This window comes from Petaurus breviceps, unplaced genomic scaffold (genome assembly GCF_028583685.1).
Source record: "Petaurus breviceps papuanus isolate PSGF00001 unplaced genomic scaffold, PetGlider_PUasm1.0 189, whole genome shotgun sequence".
NCBI classification, from domain to species: domain Eukaryota; kingdom Metazoa; phylum Chordata; class Mammalia; order Diprotodontia; family Petauridae; genus Petaurus; species Petaurus breviceps.
The window spans coordinates 4,347,025-4,366,881 of record NW_027185809.1 but is presented as its reverse complement, the minus strand read 5'-3'; the positions used below and the strand labels follow the sequence as shown (position 1 = coordinate 4,366,881).

Genomic DNA, 19,857 nt, shown 5'->3' with positions numbered 1-19,857 from the left:
TTTCAGCTATTCACTTCTATATGCTATGCAGCTAAATATTTTACAGTGGGAAATTTGTCCTTATTTATATTAACTTTCCTACCCTCTTTTATCTTATTTTTTTCCACGTTTCCTTTTATTCATTTTAGGAATAATATTTTCTTTCAAGATCAATTTCTATTTAATTTCAAATTATTTTTTTAGTCCTTTGATTTTTATTACAATTCAAATTCTTGCTAATTTTTATTGAGTGCAGAATATCTATAAATGTCTTTTGGTATAGTTTGTTGCTATTTCTTTTGACAGCCAGGTGGCATGGAGGAGAGTGCTATACCTGCAGTCAGAAGATCTGAGTTCAAATATTGCTTCCAACACTTACTTGCTGTGTGGCTTTGGCAAAGTCACTTCATCCTGTTTGCCTCACTACCTTGTCTATAAAATGAGTTGGAGAAAGAAAGGACAAACAACTCTGGTATCTTTGCCAAGAAAACCCCCCCAAATTTCGCCATAAATGAAACAACTGAATAACAGAACTTCACTACTGCTCCTTTAGCTGATTCAGTTTCTTTATCCTATTGTTATAACATCATATTTCTATTTGTTTGATCATACAAAATTATTAGTTGTTTTTCTTTTCCCTATTTACCTTCTCTTGCTAGTTTCTACTTGTTGCATTATTCAGGTATGTGTGAGAAGCTTCGCTCCCTTGATCCTTGTGCTCTTCTTTCTTTGATTGTTTTTTAAATTAGATTTTGTGTTACTAAGGTATTCCCTCCTGGAGATACTTTACTAAGCAAGATTGAAACCCATAATGTCTATGTTTTATTTTAATCAAATGCTTTATTAACTTCTAGTGTACATCATTCATTTCTGCAAGATTTTGAGTTATAAATTTTCTCCCTGTTTTTTCCCTACCCACCACCCCAAAATATCCCCTCCTTCAATCTGCTCTCTCCCATATCTTCTCCCATACCCCTCTGATTTTCCAGTAGGGTATGGTGGATCTCTATGCCACAGTGCCTATGTGTTTTATTTCCCAGTTACATGTAAAATAATATTAATATTAGTGTATATATATATATATATATTAAACATTTGATTTAAAAACTTTGAATGCCAGACTCATTCCCTTTCTCCCTTCTTACCCACCCTTACTGGAAAGATAAGCAATTCAGTATAGGATATACATGTGCAGCTGTGCAAAACATTTCCATAGTGGATATATTGTGAAAGACTGACTATACTTCCCTCCTTCCTATCCCACCTCCCACTTGTTCTATTCTCTACTTTGATCCTGTCCCTTCTCAAAAGTGGGTGCTCCCAACTTCCCTCCCCCTCTACCTGCCCTCCTTTCCATCACCCCCCCATCTCATTCCCTTCCTCCCTACTCTCCTGTAGGGTGAGATCCCCTATTTAGTGTGTATGTCATTCCCTCCCTAAGCTAAATTCAATGAAAATAAGGTTGACCAATTCCCTTTTGCCTTCCTATTCTTCCCCTCCATTGTAACCATTTTCCCTTGCCTCTTCTATATGAGATAGTTTAACCCACTCTGTCTCTCCCATCTGCTCTCATTATATTCCTCCCTCACCTCTTAATTTCACATTTTAAGTATCATACCTTCCTATTAAATTGGTACTGTGCCCTCTATCTATGTATACCTGTACACATATATACACACATTCACATATGTATTCATACGCCCATATACCCTCCTATATAGACATATATGTATGTATACATAAATATATAAGTTTATATTCCCTTCAACTATTCTCATACTGAGAAAAGTTTCATAAGTTACAATTCTTGTTTTTCCATGTAGGGATGTAAATAGTTCAACTTTGATAAGTTTCTTATGATTTCTTTTCCCTGTTTACCTTCTCATGCTTCTCTTGTTTCTTGTATCTGAATGTCAAATTTTCTATTCAACTCTGGTTTTTCATCAAGAATACTTGAAAGTCCTCTATTCCACTGAATGACCATATTTTCCTCTGAAACATGATACTCAGTTTTGCTAGGTAGGTGATTCTTGGTTTTAATCCCAGGTCTTCTGACCTCTGGTATATCATATTCCAAGCCCTTCGATCCCTCAGTGTAGAAGCTGCCAGAGCCTGGGTTATCCTGATAGTGTTTCCACAATATTCAAATTGTTTTTTCATGGCTGCTTGTAATATTTTATCCTTGATCTGAGAACTCCGGAACATGGCTATAACACTCCTAAGGGTTTGCTTTTTGTTATCTTTTTTCAGGAGGTGATAGGTGGATTCATTCAACCTCCATTTTGCCCTCCAGTTCTAAAACATCAGGGCAGTTTTCTTTGAGAACTTCCTGGAGGATGATTTCTAGGTTCTTACTTTGATCATGGCTTTCAGGTATTCCAATAATTTTTAAATTATCTCTCCTGGATCTATTTTCCAAGTCAGTGGTTTTCCCAATGAGATATTTCACATTGCCTTCTATTTTTTCATTTGTTGGATCTGTTTAATATTTTCTTGATTTCTTATAAAGTCACTAGCTTCTTTTGCTCCAATTTAATTCTGAAAGAATGATTCTCCTCAGTGAGCTTTTGAGATTCTATTTCCATCTAGCAAATTTGGCTTTTTAAGGCATTCTTCTCACTGCCTTTTTGATCCTCTTTAAGCCATTTGATGCCATTTGAGTTAGTCTATTTTTTAAGCAATTGGGCTTAAGTAACTTGCTCAAGGTTACACAGCCAGTTTGTGTGTGTGTGTGTGTGTGTGTGTGTGTGTGTGTGTGTGTATAGGTGTGAAGGATCTGAGGCCAGAACCAATCCCAGGTCTCCTGGCTCTGAGGCCAGCACTCTTACTCACTGCGCCACCTGGCCACCTCTGTGTTAGTCTATTTTTTAAAGTGTTATTTTCTTCACTTAGGTTTTTGACTCTCATTTCATAATTTTCTTGTCTTGTTCTCATTTCTCTTCCCAATTTTTCCTCCACTTCTCTTATTTGCTTTTTAAAATCCGTCTTATGGTTCCCTATGGCCTGTAACAAGCTCGTATTTTTCTCAGAAACTTTTTTTTGCAGGATTTCTGATTTCACTGTCTTCCTCCTGTTTCATGCTTTGATCCTTTTTGTCCCCAAAATAGGAGTGCAAAGTTGGGTTGCTCTGTTTACTTTGCTTCCTTTGCTTGTTCATGTTGCCACTCAATTACTTGACTTTTGGGCTTTTTGTCACAGTAAGACTCTGCTACCAGACAGGGAAGCTTCATACCAAACACTGGGGTTTTCTCAGCTGCCAAAGGTATTAGTTTGGCTCCCTCTCTGAAGCCTCCACACACTCTGGCAAGCTGGTCACACACCCCAGGACCTTCACCCTTGACCACAATCCAGATCCAAGCAGGTTAAAGCAAGAGCAATTACCCCTCAGACTGGTTGCTTGGTCCCCCTACAAACTGCTGACCAGGAACTGAAGCTGCCACATGGTGACCCCTGAAAGGCTGCAGCTCTTCAGTGACTTCTTGTCCTGGGGGAAGAAGCCAACCACACTCCCAACTACTGGATCCCAAAGTCCACACTACACTGACCTCTCACTTTGTCCTTAGCATCTATGGGTTGATAATTCTGGAAACTGCCACAGTTGCTGGTGATCTGAAGTCCCTCCAGCCGGCTGCTGGTCAGGCCCGCCCTGAGGCTAAAACCTCTGGCTTGCTCATGGCTGGGATCAGCTCCCAGAGCCCTGCAGCTGGCTGCCCCCTGCCAGCCTGCTGGGCTGTCCTCAGCAGGAGGTTAGCTTCTCTGTGTCATTTTGTGGGTTCTGTAGCTCCAAATTTTGTTCAGAATCACCTTTTACCTGAATTGGAGGAGGTGAGAGCTGGAGCTCTGTGAAAGTACTGTTTCTACCCCGCCATCTTGACTCCGCCCCCATAATGTCTTTGTTATAGGTACAGAAAAGAAACTTTCTCCACCACAGCTTCCAAAATACCTGGTGCTATCTAGAGATATTTGGCTCCTGGTATGTCCATTAAAGGTTCACTTTTTTGTTGTTGTTTTTTTTTTATTTATTAATGTAAGGATGTATCAAGTTTCAAAATTTCTTTGTCTGTTATGTGAAACTATTCTGGTATTTATAGTTTTCTTTTTCTACTAAATATTCCCTTGTAAAAGGTAAAATTGATATTAATGGTTTTGTATGATGTCTATGAGATATCAATTATTTACACTGATATTGGGAAAATTAATCTCTTGATAAATCAATGATATAGCAATGACTGTAAGTGTAATTGGTGAGTTCTGTTGGGGATATAATACTGAAATTTGGTTTATATTATATTGGAATTAAAGGATAATCTGATCTCTTGGCATTATGCATAGAATCTTCAGTGTGAGGTATAGAAAGCCATGCTCCATATGCCCAATTTTCTAGGCATTATATTACTTGATAGAAGAGGCCTAGAGTCTAATTATTGTCTATGTATCCCCCAAAAGTAATCACTATGTACTTCTACTCTTTCTTCTCAGGGTATGTATATTTATAAAATAGAGACCTCATGTTTTATAGGAAGTGATGTTCTGTAGTTTATATTTATCAACTTTTTTTCATTAGAAAGTTTTACTAACTGTTTCTTTGAATGAACTGAGAAGAGTGAAAAGTTAAGCAAGAGGCAATATGCTATGATGTAGAAAGCATTATGTAAGTGGCTCATTTAGCATTTTACTAGAGGAATTCCAAACCCAGTACAATTTCTACTATCACATTTATTATTTTAATATATTTTTGTTTCATTAATTATTTTCATTTACAAATAAATTTTTTAGCATTTCATTTTTTTAATTAAATTTTGTTTATTTTTAGTTTACATCATTCATTTCTACAATATTTTCAGTTACAAATTTTCACCCCATCTTTCCCCTACCCACCACCCCAAACAGTGATCCCACTGTATACTCCCCCCCAATCTGCTCTCTCCTATGTCCTCCCCCATCCCCCTCTGACTTTCCAGTAGGGCAAGATGGAACTCTATACCCCAGTGCCTGAAAATCTTATTTTCTAGTTGCATATAAAACAATAATTATAATAATAATAAATTTTTAAATATTTTATTTTAAAACTTTGAATTCCAGATTCTTTCCCTTCCTCCTTTGTCACCCACCCTTACTGGGAAGATAACCAATTCAATAAAGGTTGAACATGTGTAGCTATACAAAACATTTCCACAGTGAATATATTGTGAAAGAATGACTATCTTCACCTCCATCTTATCCCACCTCGACTTGTTCTATTCTCTACTTTGACCCTGTCCCTTTTCAAAAGTGTGTGCTTCCAACTTCCCTACCCCCACCCTGCAACCTACCTTTCCCTTCATCATCTCCCCTCACATCCCCTTGCTCCTATAGGCCAAGAAGCTCTATTCAGTGTATATGTCTTTCCCTCCCTAAGCCAAATTAAATGAGAATAAGATTGATTCATTCTCTTTCATTGTAAGAGTTTTCCCTTACCTCTTCTATATGAGATAATTTAACCCATTTTGTCTCTCCCTGTCTCCTCTCATTATATTCCTCTCTCACCTCTCAATTTCACATTTAAGTATCATCCCTTCCTATTCAATTGGTTCTGTGCCCTCTGTCTATGTATACCTGCACCCATATATACACACATTCACATATGTATTCATATGCCCATATACCTTACTATATAGACATATATATGTATGTATACACATATAGATAGATATAGAATTCTATTCCCTTCAACTATTCTTATACTGAAAAAAGTTTCATAAGTTACAATTATCATTTTTTCATGTAGGAATGTAAATAGTTCAACTTTGATAAATTCCTTATGATTTCTTTTCCCTGTTTACCTTCTCATGCTTCTCTTGCTTCTTGTATCTGAATGTCAAATATTCTATTCAACTCTGTTTTTTTCAGCAAGAATGCTTGAAAGTCCTGTATTCCACTGAATGACCATATTTTCCCCTGAAACATGATACTCAGTTTTGCTGGGTAGGTGATTCTTGATTTTAATCCCAGATATTTTGACTTCCTGAATATCATATTCCAAGCCCTTTGGTCCCTCAGTGTAGAAGCTGCAAGATCCTATGTTTTCCTGATTGTGTTTCCACAATATTCAAAGTGTTTCTTCCTGGCTGTTTATAATATTTTCTTCTTGATCTGAGAACTCCAGAATTTGGCTATAACATTCCTAGTAGTTTTCTTTTTGGGGATCTTTTTCAGGAGATGATAAGTGAATTCTTTCAACCTCTATTTTGCCCTCTGGTTCTAAAACATCAGGGCAATATTCCTTGAGAATTTCTTGAAGGAAAATTTCTAGGTTCTTTTTTTGATCATGGCTTTCAGGTAGTCCATTAATTTTTAAATTATCTCTCTTGGATCTATTTTCCAGGTCAGTGGTTTTCCCAATGAGATATTTCACACTGCCTTCTATTTTTTCATTTGTTTGGATCTGTTTAATAGTATCTTCATTTCTCATAAAGTCATTAGGTTCCATTTGCTCCAATCTAATTCTGAACGAATGATTCTATTCAGCAAGCTTTTGAGATTCTTTTTCTGTCAGACAAATTTAGCTTTTTAAGGCATTCTCCTCATTGGCTTTTTGAGCTTCTTTTGCCATTTGAGTTAGTCTATTTTTTATGGTGTTATTTTCTTCAATCAGGTTGTTGACTCTCTTTCCATAATTTTCTTGCATCATTCTCATTTCTTTGCCTAATTTTTCCTCCACTTCTTTTATTTGGTTTTCAGAATCTTTCTTGAGCTCCTCTATGTCTTGTAAACAATTCATATTTTTCTTGGAAGCTTTTTGTGCTGTAGTTCTGTCTTCTTTGTCTTCTGGCTGTTCCATGCTTTGATCCTTTTTGTCCCCAAAATAGGAATCTAAAGTCTGATTGCTGTGCTAGCTTACTTCCTTTGCTTGCTCATGTCCCCACTTAATTACTTGACTTTTGAGCTTTTTGCCACACTAGAACTCTGCTTCTGGAGGGGAGAGCTTTGTTCCAGGTCTCTGGGCTTTTCTCAGCTGCCAGATGTATTAGTGGGCTGCCCTCTCTGAAGCCTCCACTGACTCTGGCACCTGGTCACTCACCCTAGGACTTCCACCATATATAGTGATCCATATCCAAGCAGGTTAAAGCAAGAGTGATTAGCCTTCAGACTGGTTACTTGGTCCCCCTACAATCTGCAGGCCAGGAGCTCTGAAGCAGCCATGTGGCAATGCAGCCACCACACCTCAGGTGCTTCTTCATCCATGTGGCAGAGGCTGGACTGAACTCCCTCACCCCCTGTTCCTACAAAATCCACACTGGCCTCTCACTTTGTCTTTGGCATTTATGGGTTGATAATTCTGGAAACCACCACAGCTGCTGGTGATCTACTCTCCTGACGTCCCTCTAGCCACAGCTGCTCGGGCCACCCTGAGGCTAAAACCATGGCCTCAGGTGGGGCTGGGTTCAGCTCCTAGCAGTCTACAATGGACCATTCCTGTCCACCTGCCAGGCTGCCTTCAGTGGGAGGTTTGTTTTTCTCTCTCATTTTGTGGGTTCTGTAGCCCTAAAGTTTGTTTAGAGTCATTTTTTAGGTGTTTGAGGTGGTTATGGAGGGCCATCCAGAGTTTTCCTGCTTCTATATTGCCACCTTGGCTCTGCCTCCTAGCATTTCATTTTTAAAAACTTTTACATTCCAAATTCTCTTCTTCTTTAAAATCTCTCCCTCATCCATTGATTAAGCAATTAGAATCATATCAATTATACATGTAAAGTTATACAAAACATATTTTGTAGCACCCATGTTGCAAAAGAAACACACAGAAAAGGAAGAAGAAAGTGAAAAATATATGCTTTGATATGCACTCAGAGCTAGCCAGTTCTCTCTCTGAACATGGATAGCATTTTTATCATGGATTTTTTAAACATTATCTTGCATACATCCTCAGAATAGGTAAGCCTTTCAAAGTTGATCATCCTCAAAATATTTTTGTCACTATTTATGTTGTTCCCTTTGTTCTACTTGCTTCACTTTACACGAATTCATAAAAGATTTACTAAGTTTTTCCGAAACCATTCTGCTAAACAATTCTTAATAGCACAATAATGTTTCATTACATTCATATGATATAACTTGTTTAGCCATTCCCCAATTATGGGTATCCCTTCAATTTCTAATTCTTTTCCATCACAAAAAGAACCATTTTCAATATTTTTGTACACATGGGTCTTTTTCCCTTCCTTTCTTTTCCTTGGGATACTTACCTAATAGTAATATTCCTATCAAAAAGAACGCACAATTTTGTATCTTTTTGACCATAGTTCCAACATATTCCCAGAACTGTTGGATCAGTTTACCACTCCACCAACAATGCATTAGTATTTCTACTTTTCCACCTTCCCTATAACTTTAATTTAATTTCCTTTTTTCTTATGTTGGCCAATTTTGTATCTTTTTGACCATATGTTTGGTACTTCAGGTTTATTGTAACTTTATTTTTCTAGTCAATAGTAATTTAGGTCATTTTTTCATGTGACTATTGATACCTTTGATTTCTTCTTTTGAAAATTGCCTTTTTACATCCTGTGACCATTTATCAATAGGAAAATGGCTCTTATTTTAATAAATTTGACTTAATTTCATATATAGTTGACATATGAGGCCTTAACCAAGAAACTTATTTTAAATATTTTTTCCAAGTTTAATCTGGAATGCTTCACAAATTTTCATATCATCCTTGCACAAGGTCCATGCTAATCTTTGTATTTCTCCAGTTTTAGTATATGTGCTGCCAAAATAAACCCTACTGAGTATTATTATTAAGGCTAGAATTATCTAATCAGTGCCCAGAATTTAATACTTTACCTGGAAACTTGAGGCAACTTAATCAGAAATTATATTCTAAGCATATATAATCATGATAACAATAAAAGAACAATAACTCATAATGACTTTGATGTTTGTAAAACACTCCTACTAACTTATATCATTTACAACTTATTGAAAACATGTGAAGTAGCAATGGATAGTATTCTCTTTTTACAACTGAGTAATCTGAGGCACAAAGAACTTAAGTGACTTTCTCAAAATCACACAGCCAGTAAACGTATGCAAGAAGATTCACATCGGACTCTTCCTACTTTCAAACATTCTATGCTATTGATTATGTTAGGGCCCAATGTTTCTTGTTAAGGAGGTACACCTGGTGTCAATAATAACCTGACATTGTTAATGGGATTATACTTGAACTGACAAGTGTATCTGGGTGATTTCTCGGTAATGGATGGGGAACAACCAATTTTTTTTTTCTGGAGTTGTCTCAAATTACATCTTATGGTTTGAAAAGTAAATGTAATAGAATCTGGGCACTGTGAGTAAAGGCGCTATTTCAGTAGAGCACAAATGGCCTACTTTTTCTCTGTTACATTTTGAGAGAATTACGGTTTTCACCACCATAATATTTCTGGTAAAAATAAATTTGGAGAAAAATGAGTATTATCTCTGAATTGAGAGATATAAAAACTCCTTTTACCACAAGGCAACTGTTACAAAATCATTTCCAGATCCCTCGCCCCAATATTTGCTATATGTTAGATTTTAGCAGCTTGAGTTTTAGGGCAATATTTTCCAAATTCTATTTCATGTTCATTTACCTCTTACACATAATAAGACTTTGTGGAAGAAAACTTTACATGTTTTCAGTTAACAGACTGTATCTATTTTCAATAATGAAATTAAGGATCTAGATGATGTTTACATGCTTTTCGATCTGAAATCTGCATAAAATGAGATTTACATTTTTATTTCTATTTTTGAGGAGTTCAAATCCATAGACTTGTGAGAATGTACTTTTCTTTATGACAATTTGGGCTGGTAGGAAAACAGCTGGATCTAAAAGCAGAGAATAAGTATTAGGGTATTGCCTTTTGTGCTTCCGACTCATGTGACTGACCCATTGCTCAGTAATCTCCGGTTGTTCTCTTTTCCCTCTAGGATAAAATACAAATTTCTAAAGCTGGATTTTGAATCCATTCCTGGCACCAACTAGTCTTTACAGATTTAATTCCTTCTTTGTTCTCCTTCTTGCTGCTCTAACCAATCTGCCCATCTCTCTATTCCAGAGGGGTCCTTAGAGTTCAGTTCCTTAGAGACATAGAACAATTTGTAAAATTTTGGGCTGAAAGTCAGGAAGACCTAGTTCAAATCTTCCTATATATGTGAACTACATATGTTGCCACAGAAAACTCATTTAATCCCCCTTGGCCTTTGTGATAATATTTGCAATCTGTTTCCAGAGCTGCTGAGTAGATAAAAGTTATTTCTTGAAATTTGTAGAAAAGAGCTATTTGTTAAATATTGTAAAGTGCTACATAAATTATATTATCTATATTCATATGTAGGTATATATGTTTGTCTGTATGTGGCTGCCTCTGATGTATGTTCCTTAAAAACAAGGATAGTTTCTAATCTCAAGCCTAAACACATTGCGTCATTGGTTTGTAATAAATGTTTGTTGATGACCATGGTGCTTATATTCTATGGCCCTCAATTTCCTTGCTCAGAAACTGAAAGCTTTAATTTTAGCCTTCTTTTTTCTAGTCCTGATCTGTTCCTATATGTTTGACTTTATCATGGAATGATGATGACAGAAAGCAGAATATATTTGTGTAAGAATAATCAGTCATAAAGATGTGCTCCCAAGTGGAGAGAATTACAGGGAAATCTCATTTACTAACTAATGAGAATAACCAGAGACATGTTCATGATTGTGTTTATAAGATCTACACAGAAGTCCTTTGGAAATCATTCTGAACATTATGGAAACAATTGAAAGATGAACAAGGAAAAATGAGTCTAGAGTTATTGTAGGGGAACAATCTTTCCTGTTTCTAGATGGGAGGTATAAAACAGTTGATCCATTGTTTTTGTTTTGCTGGCAACATTCAGCTTTATAAAATAATGTCTTATATTCGAGTTTTTTACCTTCTAGAAAATTGTTAGAATTCTACAGAAATCCTCTTTAAAAGGTTTTCTTTCAGCCTCAGAGAACAAAATGTTCACAGACTCTCTATACCACCATGAGTTTTTTGCTAATTGGAGTGTTTGTTTTTGAATTGGAAAACATAAATTTTAGCTGTTACTTCTGTGGTATATTCATTTTGCATTTTGTTTTAAGAAGAAATCATTGGAAACTTTAGTAAATCTTTTTACTTTTCACTTATCATTTTTAAAAATAAGCTATCCTATAGTATTGGGCACTTTTGTTTTTTTATGGTTTTAGTAGTAATCTTATGATTTTTTTTTTGTAAATAGTATTTTATTTCTGATTACATTTAAAGATAGATTTCAACATTCATTTTTTACAAGATTTTGAGTTCCAAATTTTCTGCCTTTTTCCTTCCCTTAACCTCTCCCCGAGATGGCAAGCAATCTGATATTGGTTATACATGTACAATCATGTTAGACATATTTACACATTAATCATGTTATGAAGGAAGAACCAGAACAAAAGGAAAAGCCACAAAAAAATGAAAAAAACAGAAAAAGTAAAAATAGTATGCTTTGATCTGGATTCAGACTTCATAGTTCTTTCTCTGGATGTGAGTAACATTTTCCATCAAGAGTCTTTTAGAATTGTCTTGGATCGTTGTACTTCTGAAATGAGCTAAATCTATCATACTTGATCATTGCAAAATGTTGCTGTTACTATATACAATGTTCCCCTGGTTTTACTCACTTTACTCAGAATCAGTTGTTTAAGCCTTTCCAGGTTTTTCTGAAATCTGTCTGCTCATAATTTCTTATAGCACACAATGATATTGCATTGCATTTGTATACCACAACTTGTTCAGTCATTCTCCAACTGATAGGCATTCCTTCGATTAGAGTTGTTTTAAATATTTTTTGTATAGGTAGATCCTTTTCCCTTTTGTATGACCTCTTTGGGATACAGACCTGTTAGTCAGGTCCTCCTGACTCCGGGGCCTGTGCCACGTAGCCACCCTACACAACATTCATTTTTACAAGATTTTGACTTCCAAGTTTTTCTCCTTCCCCTTCCTCTCCTCTCCCCTAGACAACACACAATATGATATAGGTTATACATGTTCTAGTTCACAGTTCTGCATACATTAAGTGCTTAAATAAATACCAACTATATTTCATTAATCCAGATAATTGAGAGTTGAACATATCAAACCTACCAGTAATTTAAAGAAACATTGTATTGTGGGATTTAAAATAAGAACCGACCTTTGTGTTCATCAATATTTAGATGAGAAAAGTATGTCCCAGAGGCATTAAATGTCTTGTATATGGGTACATAATCCATAGGTAAGAGATTCAGAATTTATTCCCGGATCATTAGTGGCTTCCAATACAATGTTCATACCTCAAAGAGTTCCTTGAGGCTCAGGTCAAATCCTTTCACCCCTCCTTTTGCTACCTGTTAAGAGGAGCCTTTTACAGGTCTCTTTTTCTTAGCGCATTTATGTTTGAGAATATTTCCAATTCATTGTTCCTGTGTTGTTTTTTACACATTTTTTTCTGAACATTGCTTCCACCATTTTATAGTGTGGTCTTTCAAGGCATACACTGTTTTTTGCCTTTTTTGTATCTCCGTTCTTAACATGTTCCCTGACACTTGGTTCATTATAAAAGTTTGTAGACTTGACTCGTCTTAGAGAAACTGAGTGCAGGAGAAAGTAGAATAGCTTCGAAGAGATGACTGTTTTCTTCAATATTCCTTTCATGTTTGCAATTTTGCAATGTGAACATGCAGCAAATGTATAAGAATGTTATCCACACAGCATATATGCCATCCTACAATCAAAATCATATGCCTTAAATGAATTAATTGTATCTTAGTAATTACAAAGTGTTAGCTAGTTATCAAACCGAGAAAATTTCACGTTGCTGTTGTTTTACTTTCTGAAAATTTTCAGTATCAAAAACAGTAATATAAATATAGGTTATTTTATTGTTTTCCTTTTGTAAACTAAGCCAGGTGTTGAGAGCTTCCACAGATGTCAAGTTGCCCGTTCTCCGGGTGATTAAGAGTGACAGAACTCTCTCTGTTATATAGATATATAAATAGACTGTGAAGAACATTCTGCTAGCAGAGAAATATGTAATTAGCAGCTATTTAATTTTAGATGAAAATACTGTCTGGTGACAAAATACAGAAAAACAATTATAATGTCTATTTTAAAGAGATGAAGAGTTAAGAGTACATTTTCCATGGGGGTTCATTAGAATGAAGAGAATTAGTTCTTGGCCTTTTGACTGATGATTGTAAGCATTTTCCCCATCAGAGTCTCAAGAGATCAAGGTCTTTGTGTATTAGTACTCATAAAGGGATTATTATGTATTGGAATTAGTCTTTATCTCAGTGAAGATAGAGAGAAGGTAGAAAGATCAGCAGAGAAAGAAAATTATATTAGAAGGTCATTATGAAAATTTCAATATGTACTATTCTCTTTTTTAATTCTATTGGGCACAAACTTTATTCAAAAAATGGTCCATAATAAAGGAGTTTTATTCTACACTGATTTTGTGGCTTTGTTTAAATGAATGTATATGTAGCACTTAGAACAGCTCCTGACACATACTAAACTCGTGCAATGAATGCCTTTGCTGGTATCCATTTATTCATTCATTCATATAAGAAACTCAGTCATATGAAGTTTGTTCTATCCCTCTAATTTGCTTCTGAACACTGCCCACTACTCTGAGAACCTTTGATAATTATAACACCTAAGATCTTCCTTAACTTTGACACTATCATAATGTAATTCTTTGAGGGAAATCAGTCAGTTTAAAATATGAGGGGTCATAGGCACAGTGGTTCCACTTTTCAATGTAGCCACCCTTTCTCAATATGATATAGTACAAACAGCAGGATGTCTGATTCATGATCTAACTAGTCCAATGTTTTACATTTTGTTGTATTTCCCATATAGATATACTCGTATGATCTCAACAGAGTGATTTTCTCTGAATCTCCAAATAACAGGGATTGTACTTATTGAATCCTTTTTTTTCTTTTTCACCACCATCATTATTTAATAAATCATGGTTCCATATTCACATGGTACATAGTTTTCCTGCTGCTTAAGAGAAGTAGTCCATTGGCGCGGCCAGGTAGCACAGTGAGTAAGGGCACCGGCTCCAGTGTCGGGATGACCTGGAGATCGAATCCCGGGCTCAGACACTTAGCACCCACCCAGAAACACCTGGCCGTGTAACCTTGAGCAAGTTACTTAACCCCAATTGCTTAAAAAAAAGAGAGAAGCAGTCCATCTTAGAGCTTGTGAATTTGTTCTGGGGTTCATTGTCATATACAGAAATTTGATGTTGGTTCTTTTTATGGGAGCTGGCTTGGCTGCATATATAGTGAGTGCTCCAGAGAAGTGCACTACCTATTTCTTCACTAATACAAGTTTATATCAGAAGTCTCAAATATCAAAAACTTTGGAACCTCACAGCCCAGTCCTATATGCATAAGAACATACAGTAATATCTGTAATGAGAATTTTTCTTTGTTCACATAACAAAGGGATAATAAGACAAAGTATCAGAAGAAATTCTATTTAATTTCTCAAATATTTCTTAAGCATCTACTCTTTTCCAAGCATGCAGCTAGGTTTTAGGGCTACAGAGACACAATCAAAATAGTTCCTGTCCTCTAAAATCTAATATTCAACTTTGTCAAGCAAAGGGATCTAAAATATTGATGTGAAAATGAAAAAAAGTTTTTGTTTTCTTTTCTTTTAATTCAGAACCATGATTTCATCAGTGTGTAGAACTTTCAACGTATGAATTGCCCTCTACCAAAGACTTTGATAATGAAAAATTAAGTGAAACTGGGCCTAGGGTCATGAATCACATCTGTAACAAAGCTAGAACTTGAACAAACTTCTGTCTATGATGATCTCTCATTATTTATATTTAAAATACATAAAAAATGATTATAATTAATAAGTGCAAAGTTCAAGCAAATGGATGGACAACCTGCTATTTGGGCATGTTCTTTTCAGCTTTGTTACTCCAACTCATTTCTGCCCTTTGATACTTTGATTATATGATCTAGCCATGAACTCCAAACCTGCCTTGTACAGAAAGAGCTCATCTCAATCATCTCATTTTTCATTTGGATGCATTACTATTGGGCTTCTCTGATTTCTCCATCTTTGCACACCAGAGACCTTTCTCACCTTTGCCTACTTTTAGCTCCCTTGTGTGTGTTCTCTTCTCCATGTAGAATACAAGTTCCTTCAAGTACTGTTTTTTTTTTCTTTTTTGCACCCTAAGTACTTGGCAAACAGTAGGTGCTTAATAAATGTTTCATGATTATTTACTCTCAGGAAAAGTAACTAAAGCTGTTCTTCATGCTTTGGAGAAATTGAAAGTATCTGTGAAGCTGAGGTGAGTATATAAAATTCTAGTCTCCCGTCTGGAATAAAACAGGACTGCACAACCTCCTCATTAAGTCATCTCTGATCGCAGAATCATGGCCATAGGGCTCACATTCTCATTTGACTGGTGTCTTCTTGATCTTCAAGAGGAGAGAGGAACCTTTAATGATTAGCACAGAATCTGCCAACAGCTCATTTTGCTTAAGTCAGTACATGTCGTATTTGTTTTAATCAATTAACAGAAGTAGGTTTTTTAATTACTTCAACAAGATTGTCTTGATGTTGCACTTATGCAAGGTTTATCCCTCATGCTCTTTCAATTAAGATGAAGGTCCCCATGTAGCACTATGTAAATGACATTACCAAGTTCAGGTAGCTTATTTATATAGCCATGGGCCAAACTGAATCATGCCACATCAAAAGTATTATGATTCTATGCATATTCCTTGAGCTATTCTTTGCCTACTAATAGTCTTTTTAAAACAGAAAAACTAAAATAACAGCTTATTTTCCATTTCATTATTTATTTAGGGTTAAGGGGTATGTTGTTTATTGACAGCTCTCTATTAAAATATAAGTGATATACACATACATATACACACATATACATACACATATGCATATGTATACATGTATTTATATAAACACACCAGATAAATAGACAGATAGCTAAAATCTTTTAGAAGCTTATAGGGATTCTTTGAACCCCATTTAATATTGATCCAGTCTTTCCTAACTTTTTTTGTCCAAAGGTCACAGAGGAATATAGCGTGGTCTAGCTGAAAGAAGCCTGGTCCTGAAAAATCAGAGATGAATTTGAGCCCTGGTGGTGCCATTAATTTGCTATGTATTGTGGACCAAATCACTGTTCGTGATCTTCAGTTATCAATCCATCGTACAAAATAAATCACTGCATTCTGCTTTCTAAGGACTCTTCTAGCAGTCAGGTCCTGTTGTTTTCTTGCCCACTTTCAAACACAGTGTATACTATAGATACTGTAGCTATACCCGATGAACAGAACAAGTAGGTCCAATTACTAATTGTTGGTGGTGTTTAAAATATAGCACTTGAATACTATTCCCAAGTCTAGGTCCTTTAATGTTCCAGTCACAATATCTTTCATTTTCCTCACAGTGTTGCTATTGAAACTTCTATCAAAAATTCAAAAAATAACATGAAATGTTTGACTTGGAGCCATGACCAGGAGGTTTGGCTTCAGGCTTTTTTATAGTTCTATAAGAAAACTCTTGCCTTAGGAAACCATGCAAGGATATCTGACCATCTTACCACATACATACACCCTTTCTCCATCAGCCATGGTATGCCACTTTAGCAATGATGTGAACCATGATCCCTTTTGTATTTGCTCTTGTTGGCTATATCAAAATGTTTTAGTCCATGCTTAATTCAGGCCAGTATTGTAGATAAGTTTCAAGATTGGAGGAAAATGAAATACTAAATCCCCTATAATAGGGGATTAAAAGGTCATTTTCTTAGCAAGAGCTTAGAAGAGATACTCCACAAGGAAGCAACACTGCTTGAGATAACATCGCTGCCTTCATTTTCATATTAATACTGTCTGATAGACACAGTCCACTTCAGTTTTATTTAGAAAAATTCTGATAAACAGAATGGTGTATGGTAATTAGCACAGTAACTAGACATTCATCAAGTTTCTGTAGCATTCATCCTTCAAGGACTGATATTTTCCCATAACAATGAAGCTGTATCAAGTACTCCACTCTTAACCCCTGTTTTGGATAAATCTTGGATACTCTTTCTTTCCCTTTTAGGGAGGGGTGGGAAATAACTGCCCCAGATGATATGAATATACTCATGTAGATATTGTTCTTACCACATATTTAGCAAATGTCAAGTATTATGAGGATAATGAATCTTTTTTCTTTAAACTTAAATGATCTCACCCTTTCAGTATTTTCTATAGCAAAGAATTGTAAGAAATGTAAGTATGTTCAATATATTTATTAGGAGAAAAATTGGTATTATGGTGACATGGTAGAGTACATACTAGCAAACTAAACTACCTGAAACTGTAAGTTAAAGAAAAATATATCAATCTGGATCAATGAGTATGATTTATAAGTGAACAAATAGATTGGCAAATGGTCAATCAACAAACTTTTTTTTTAATTTTTAATTTTTAAAAGCAATCAGGGTTAAGTAACTTGCTCAAGGTTACACAGCCAGTTATTTCTGGGTGTGGTGCTGAGTATCTGAGCCCGGATTTGATCCAGGTCATCCCGACACTGGAGCCGGTGCTCTTACTCGCTGAGCCAGCTGGCCACCCCTAAGCAATTGGGGTTAAGTAACTTGCTCAAGGTTACACGGCCAGGTGTTTCTGGGTGGGTGCTAAGTGCTGAGCCCAGGATTCGATCTCCAGGTCTTCTCAACACTGGAGCCGGTGCTCTTACTCGCTGTGCTACCTGGCCACCCCAATCAACAAACTTTTATTAAAGCAGCTACTATGTTCAAAGGACTGTGCTATGTGATAAGGAAATTTTTAAAAGGGCAAAAAAACAGTCCATGCCCTCAAAGAATTTACAGTCTGAGAGAGAAAAAAAATGTAAATAAAATTGTAAATGGAAGCTATGTACAGAGTAATTTGAGAATATTTTACAGAGGGAAATCAATCACTGCAATGAAGAGGAGTCTATAAAGGATTCCTGAAGAAGATTGGATTTTAGTAGTGACCTATTGAAAAACAGAAGTCTTAGCAGATGAAGGAGAGCATTACAAGCATATGGGGCAGCTAGAGGAAATACTTAAAATAGAGATTACATGTCTTTTTCTTGTCTATGGAACGTCCAGGAGACCTGTGTCACTAGGATAAAGAATATGTTTGGGGGAGTAAGGTTTTAGATGACCAGAGGTATAATGGAGCCTAGGTTATAAAGAATTTTGAATGTCAAAGAGGCCATTTTACATTTGATCCTAGAGATAATAGAAAGCCACTGGATTTTATGGATTAGTGAGTTAAAATAATCCAATCTGCCCTTAGGTAAATTGTCTTTTTGGCTGAATTGGAGGATGAATTGGAATTGGGAGAGTCATGAGACAGGAGACCCAATAGCATACTATTGCAATAATCAAAGCATGAGCTGATGAATCTCTCTACTGGTATGGTGGCAATGTCATAGGAGATAAAGGGGCATATTCTAGAGATCTTTCAAAAGTAAAATTGAAAGGCCTCAGTAGAAGATTGGCTTTTGGGTTGAGAGGCAATAAGGAAGCTAGTGTGATTCCTAGCTTGGGATCCTGTGGGATGCAGTGCAGAGTGTTGTCCTCTCCAGTAATAGGGAAAGTAGGACCTTTGGAAGTTTTATGAAGAAAGATAAGGAGTTCTGTATTGGACATACTGAGCTGAAGATGTCTGTTGGACATCTAGTTTGAGATGTCTAAAAGGCAATAAGAAATATAAGAATGGAGATAACACTAAAATTGGGGCAGCAAAGATAGATTTGAGAATCTTTAGCATAGAAATACCAATTGAAGTCATGTAAACTGATGATATCACCAAGAAAAGTGGTATAGAAGCAGATGAGTATACCTAGAATAGAACCCTGAGCTACAAGGCTTGATCTTCAAGAGTCCATCACAAGACGTAGATGGAGAAGAGCACATCGAGAAAGTAAACAATGGTTAAAAATTTCCAAATGAATTATGAGATCTTCCAGATTTTATTCAGTCCTCTAATAGGAGCTTTTGGATTCCAGAATCAGTATTGTTATTTTTAAGCTCCACGAGAATCTGTTACCTAGATTATCTTCTTTTTAGTTTGCCACAACATGTATCAGTTCATATGTCTTCCCCTTCTTTTTCTAAATTGATCACATTCGTCTACAGATAGCCTGGGTTAATGTGTGTTTGTTTACTCAGAGAAAGAATCAATTTGCTTAGCCGTTGTTCAGTCAATGAGCTACTTGCTTTATTTCTTGTTTAATTTTCCATTTTCTCCCACAAAATGTAATGCTAAGAACATTGTGGTAAATGCTTGAAATTTTCCTCAGTTCTTGATGTCTAGATCCCAAGTTTTTACAGAAGCACTTTATGTGTCATCCGAATTTCATGTTAGAATGTCATAAAAGGAGGCTTACATCACGTCTATGTGTTCAATAATGGAGAGGATATACTCTACTTCGAATTCTTCTGGACAATTTGTCTAAAGGCTCTATAGTTACTCTATGACTAAACCTGGAATTCTACCTGGCACTTTGCTTTTTTTCTCTTGTAATTTTCTTAATACATGTTATCTTTTTCTAGGAATAGAATATGGGAGAAAATTTGCTTTTAAAGCTATTTTCAAATAAATTACTATGCCTGTAGATGATTAAAGTGCCCACATCCAATTGACTCTTTCCTTATGGGTCTTACCTGGAAAAAGTGCTGGATCTGTGCCCTAGGTATTATATTTATCATCGATGTGTTACTCAAATCCTTCTCAACCCATCTTTGTTCCACATTAATCATTATCTCTTTTCTTTC

At 35.9% G+C, this 19,857-nt stretch overlaps 1 protein-coding gene and 1 non-coding gene across 2 annotated transcripts in view; one reads left to right on the top strand and one right to left on the bottom strand.

Moving 5' to 3' along the window:
- Nucleotides 1–19,857, top strand: part of LOC138164128 (follistatin-related protein 4-like) — a 407,232-nt gene that overhangs the window by 332,060 nt on the left and 55,315 nt on the right. The window lies entirely within an intron of this gene.
- LOC138164507 (U6 spliceosomal RNA) lies at nt 8,638–8,741 on the bottom strand. The gene has a single exon (XR_011169089.1). It is a non-coding gene; the product is annotated as a U6 spliceosomal RNA (small nuclear RNA).